Source organism: Tiliqua scincoides, chromosome 1 (genome assembly GCF_035046505.1).
Source record: "Tiliqua scincoides isolate rTilSci1 chromosome 1, rTilSci1.hap2, whole genome shotgun sequence".
Classification (NCBI taxonomy): domain Eukaryota; kingdom Metazoa; phylum Chordata; class Lepidosauria; order Squamata; family Scincidae; genus Tiliqua; species Tiliqua scincoides.
This window is the reverse complement of record NC_089821.1, coordinates 60,383,286-60,389,285: the sequence shown is the minus strand read 5'-3', so window position 1 is coordinate 60,389,285 and position 6,000 is coordinate 60,383,286. Positions and strand designations below refer to the sequence as shown.

At 44.5% G+C, this 6,000-nt stretch overlaps 1 protein-coding gene and 1 non-coding gene across 3 annotated transcripts in view; one reads left to right on the top strand and one right to left on the bottom strand.

Annotated features, from left to right (window-relative positions):
• Positions 1-626: 626 nt before the first annotated feature.
• TRNAA-AGC (transfer RNA alanine (anticodon AGC)) lies at positions 627-699 on the bottom strand. The gene has a single exon. It is a non-coding gene; the product is annotated as a tRNA-Ala (tRNA).
• A 319-nt stretch (positions 700-1,018) lies between these two features.
• Positions 1,019-6,000, top strand: part of LOC136635906 (USP6 N-terminal-like protein) — a 151,124-nt gene continuing 146,142 nt past the window's right edge. For both annotated transcript variants that reach the window (XM_066610995.1, XM_066610990.1), the window contains exon 1: positions 1,019-1,141. The gene's annotated coding sequence lies outside the window, so the exon portion shown is untranslated. The remainder of the gene's footprint in view (positions 1,142-6,000) is intronic.

The window sequence follows — 6,000 nt, the reverse complement described above, 5'->3', positions numbered from 1 at the left end:
TGGGCACAATCCCCGTGCCAAGAGCCCTTTGGCTCTTCTAAAGGCTCATGCCTCTGGCAAGCCAGAGGCTTTAACAGGTTACCTGCAGAGAGAAGGAGCCAATTGTCAGTCTCAAGAGTCCAACATAGGTGTAAGTAATAACAAGCTCTTTCCTCCACCCTCCTGGCAGCTGACCCTTAGCTTTCTGAACCCCTATGAAGAGGTTATGAAGCAGCATTCATGTAACACATATGCACTTAGAGCCCAATCCTATGCATGTCTACATAGAAGTAAGCCCCATTATAGTCAATTGGACTTACTCCCAGGTAAGTATGGATAAGATTGCAGCCTCAGTGAAGATGAAATCTGGTGTGGTGGCGGTTCTTATACAGGCACTTATGGAAAAAATACAGATGTCTAGAAATTATTTATTTAAATTTTTAAGGCAGCAAACAGATTTTCAAATTTGCAGCATTTTTTCCAGGAATTTTCATCACAGCATTTTTAATTTTTCAAAACCAGTTGCAAATTCTTTCTTCCTGGCTTTTTCTTTTTAAAGCTAAAATCACTTGTGTGCCTACAGAAAACAGCTTCTGAAAGTTGGAGAGAATGGAAAGGAGAAGCAGGAGAATGCAAAAAAGGGTATTTGGAGAATGCGGGCATCGATCCCGCTACCTCTCGCATGCTAAGCGAGCGCTCTACCATTTGAGCTAATTCCCCTTCCTGGTCAAATTCTTCTTCCAATTCTTTACATAAGAGTCTCCAGCAGTGGTGCTGCATTGCAGCCTGCAGCATCTCCCTGGTCCGCTCCAGGGTGGAACCAACCATCTCTCCAGCCCTGGAAGTGGAGTGGGAAGAGAAAAACAAGACTGCAGCCCTTCTATTACCCCAACTTTCTGTTAGAACCCCAACGTTCTATTAGGAGACTGGGACAGCTAGGACTACATTTCCCGTGACCCTTTGGAGCGCGCCTGCGCAGTGGCAGCAAGTGAGGGGGGAGGTTCGCGGCGCGAGCCTCGCATTGTGTGAGGCGGGGACTGCCTGCGCGGTTGTTGCTCCTCGCAGACTTGGGCATCAACCGCCTGAGGAGAATGAAGAGCGTGGACGAGGAGGAGGAAGGGAGTCCAGTCGGTCCCGCGCCCGCCCATCGCGGTGCTCAGAGGTGAGGGAGGCAGCCGGCTGGGTCGGGGGTGCCGTCGGTGGCCCCCCCTCAGGAGGGGGCACAGCTGCCCCACGGATTCTGAGGGGGGGTGTCTGCCTGCCTGCCTGCCTGCCTGCGGACTCGGGCAACGGTCGGGCTGGGCGCGTGCTGTGTCTGCGGGGCAGCGTGTGGGGCGGCAGAGGAAAGTCCAGTGTGTGTGTGGGGTGGGGGGAAAGGGACTGGTTGACTAAACTCAGCGTGTGTCGGGCAGCGAGGGGGCTCTGACCCACCTCCCTGTCAAGGGGGCTGTGAGGCTGGTGGAGCAGCAGAGGCTCCCTGCGCCTCGTGTCAGGAGAGGATAAGCCTCTGTTTACGTGTCTGCCTGCTGTGGGGTGTGTATGTGTGTGTGCTTGGTGGGGGGAAGGAGCGCTTGCACACCCTTGAGGCTCAGAGGAGGGTGTGTGCTCAGTGGTGGGAGGATGGAATTTGTGTAATCTGGATCCTGATGCACTGGGGAAGAGGGTGTGTGGTTGTGCCACTGTGTACACATAGGAAAGCACTGGTTTGCTTTGCAGAGCTTTTGTGGGTTCGTGTGGGGTGCAGTGCAGGTCTGGCTGGCTTGGACTGGGGACAGCGGAAAGCCCGGAAGGGGGGGGGAAGCTACTAGGGGGCCTCTTCGGAGGCTGAAAGATGGGGCAAAATGTCCAGCATGAAATCAATAAAAGGAATGCAACTGTTTGTATAGTTAGGGGACTGGACACCAATGATGCACAGGGGGTACGCTGCTGCTGCGCACTGTTTATGTGTACGTGTAGCTGGGAGTGATGACACACAGCTAGAGGGACCCTACTGCACACATCGGTTGTGCCTTCCGTGCTTTAGGTGTTGCTGATACACTGAGAGGAAATAGAGACAGAATCCATGGTGGTTGTATTGAAGCGGTTACATTTCTATCACTGGAATCATTCTGTTGGGAGTACAAAATCCCCATGTGCATCATGTGCTGATTTAACCCTTAGGAGATGATATGGCAGGGCTGTTGGGACATTAGTGAAGAGATTGCAGCATTTGAATAGTAAACTTACTTGATCACACAGTATGGAATCTAGTGGCAGCTCCTGTCAACCTGCAAAAAGTTTGTGGCACTGTGAGTAGCATATTGTGATAGCCACAGATGAATTAACAGTGTGATCAAGTGCTTGTCTACTTGGAAGTAAATCCCATTGAATTTAGTGGCACTTACTTCCAGGCAAATACATAAACACTAACCTAGGCATAAGACTTGCTGAATACAGTGGTGGAAGTCTGCTTCTTGTTATCTTTTCACAGAGAGCAGCAAACAGCAGTGGGTAATCCAAACCTCCTGCTGCGTGAAAGGGTTTGGCTCAGGTGTTTGTCTCAATGCCAGCAAAGTCTTTGCCTATGCATACATAGTCTTTGCCTATGCATACTATGAATGCATACATTTGCAGAGTGGAAACTTTGAAATGGCTCATCATCTATTCACATGCTTAGTGGGATTTCAGTTCTTCCTCTGACTAATGGTCAGCTTTGACTGCTTTGGAGGCAAAATGATAATCTAGAATTAAAGTAGCTGAATTTGCATGTTACAAGGTTTGTGTGTGTTTGGAATAGCTGTATAGGAAAATTGAAATTGAAATAATATGATCTGTTGTGACATATGAACTATTTTTACCTAAGGAGCTGCTGTACTGTGCTGTAAAACAGTAAGAATTAGGCAAAGTTTGGTAAGGAAGAAAATAAAAACAGTGAGCGTATTTAAGAACGTATTTACTGAGTGCACATTGAGTTTAGCCTGACTTAAGCATTTAAGTCCATTTCATGTGGCCCTGCTTGCATCTTGAATAAGCATTGTACAGTAGTTATTAGGAAAAGGAATATCTGAAACTCATGAACCAAGAGGAATGTGTGACTGAAACACTAAAGAAAAAAATTGAACTTGACCTCCAGAAAGTAAACTGTGTGAATGCTGCTTTTTATTATTATTATTATTATTATTATTATTATTATTATTATTATTATTATTATTATTATTAACAACAGTATTTATATACTGCTTTTCAACAGAAAGTTCACCAAGTGGTTTACAGAGAAAAATCAAATAACTAAAGGCTCCCTGTCCCAAAAGGGCTCACATTCTAAAAGATGCAAAAGAACACTAGCAGACAGCCATTATAAAGACACTGCTGGGGTGAGGCAGGCCAGTTACTCTGGATCAAACTTGGAGACAAATGTTTGCTCATACATTCAGCTGAAATTAAGTGGTATGTTAGGTGTGATTAGTGAAATTGCATTGATTTCACATATTTGGTGATTAACGTCCTTTGGATCACAACTTTCACATTTTACCATTACATGAAAGAGTCCTTAGACACATCTAGATGAATGTATTCTACACAGTTCTTTGTTCATGAAGTCATCAGATATTCTTTCCTTTGATAACTGTACTTAGTTTTTTGGAAATAATTACATAGAATTGAGAGGTCACATTCACGTCCTATTTCTATCAGCTAATTAAGCATTCCCTATGGTTGTGCCAACAGCCCCCAATAGTTAAGTGATAATCCATACCTTTTCATAACAATCTTGCAATGTATTAGGTGTTTCTAAAAGTTTTAAACTGATAGAGTGTTTACTTAGCAGTTAAGAGGCAGTGTGCTGGACTGGGTGAATTTCTTATCCATGCTCTTGACTGGCTGATGATGATGCAGGTGTGCTCAAAAGCATCATGGGAAATGTAGACCTGACTTCCTCTTTTTCCTTGTGAGGTGACAGAAGGACTTTCTTCCTCTCTTCCCATTTTTTTTCTTGCTTTGTTTTGCATAACTTAAGATTGGAGAAACAATTCATTCTATGAAGGAATGCTTCAGTGAATCACTACCACAGAGGTTCTCAAACTGGAGTGTCATGATACCCCAACCTGAGAAGCTCTGCCTTTGTCCCCTTGAGGGGCGGGGCGGGGTGAGGTGATGGTGATGATGTGATCAAAACTATCACGCCACTAGCAGGGATCCAGGGGCTTGGTTTTTATTCACCCCTGTGTGTGTTGGCGTCCAGAGGGTGTGAGAAGCCCTGCAGGGCTCCCCATGTCTCAGAACGTTGAAGAAATCTGATTGCAACCCAGTTGGGGTTGCAATTGCGAAACCAGAAGTGGGTAGCAATCACATTTCTTCAACGTTTTGAGGTGCGGGGAGCCCTGCAGAGGGCTCTGCGGTGCTCCCTGCACCCTCTGGATGTCAGAGCAGACAGATGAGTAAAAACTAAGCCGCTACATCCCTGCTGATGGCACAATCATTCCAATTGTATTGTCACCATCCCCCCACCCCCGCAAACACTTAGAGCGGCTCAGACTTTACACAAGAGTTTTGAGAACCACTGTACTGCAGAAAGGCAATTTCATAAACACTGCTGAAGAATCCTGTATAAGTTGGGAGAAAACATAGCAGCAGCAAGGAGAATTAGCTCAAATGGATAGAGTGCTTGAGTGAGTGAGGTAAGAGGTAGTGCTCTAACTTACCCCAGATCTGTACAGTACTGACAATCTGGAGCAGCATTTTGAACCATAGTTAAGGCCTATGGAACTGGTGATCCATCAAGTTACACACAACCTACCTGTTGTGTATGGTAGTCCACCAGGCCTCAATAAGCTTTGGCTCTTCCTTTTTCCTGGAACTGTGGAAATGCTGCTTGGCATTGCCATGCACCGTGGTAGGCCACAGTACATTTCTGTTGGACTGCAAGTTGTGCAGGCCTGCTTTAGTTGCTGATCAGCACATACTGTGAAGTTTGTGAACCAAGAACTACATTAGATTCCAAAGTTGCTGATCTTTTTTGCATATTTCTCCTCTGGATTTTTAACCTTTTCAATAATTTCTGGGCTTTTATATTCTACATTAGTCACTGCCTTCTAGCTTTGCAGATAAATGAAACAAAAAAATCAGGTTTCCTGTTCATGCATACCTCCTATGTTTCAAGGTGACTTATGCAGCTGATCTGGTAAAGTGACCCATCTTGAAGATATTGTTAGTCATCCAGGGTGAGTGGCTTACCACATGGCTGTTGTATTTCAAGATAAAAATTATCAAACATATGTGGGTGGAGGCATTTCAAAACTTTAATTCCACAGTACAAGGGGATGTTTCATGTAAGCAAGATGGACGCACTAACATATTTTATATTTTGGAACTTAAACTGCAAGATTATTCTTTGTTCTAGAAGCGATTGCATGCATCACGCTAGCAAAAGGGTCTACATATTGTGCACAGTCTTTGTTACTTTGCCCTTTGCTGTTTTGCCCATTACTGATCCCTGGGGCATCATGCATTTAATCCTTTTTCCCATTGACTACAAAGGCTGATCTGCTGAAATGTTCTTCTCCAGTTATCTTCTGAGGAAATGAAACCTGCATAATTTTCCACCTTCCCTGCGATCTTTCTCCCTCTTTTAATCTCCTCCTTGCCCTTCAAATGTGGAGTAAACTAAAGATTTACCTATAACTTAAAAAAAAATTTTTTTTCAATGTTTCACATCATTGCACATGGTTTTGTTGTCCTTAAGGCACATGCTGAAGTTTTCAAATATGAAGCATTAGCTTTAAAGCTGAACATGGATTTATTGAAGCAACTCTTTTCAGTTCTAAGCTACCATGAACCCTTAGATAAATGGTTCTTAATCCTTTTTGGGTCATGGAGCCCTTTGAGAATCTGCTGGAGGCTATGGAACTCCTCCCCATAAAAATGCACATAAACACATACACGGTTTTTTTTGTTCCCAGTTCATGGACCCCTTTAAGCCTGTCCTTAAGAATCTCTGCTTTAGTAGATGCATTGTGCTTGAACAATATTAGATTAAGGTGCTTT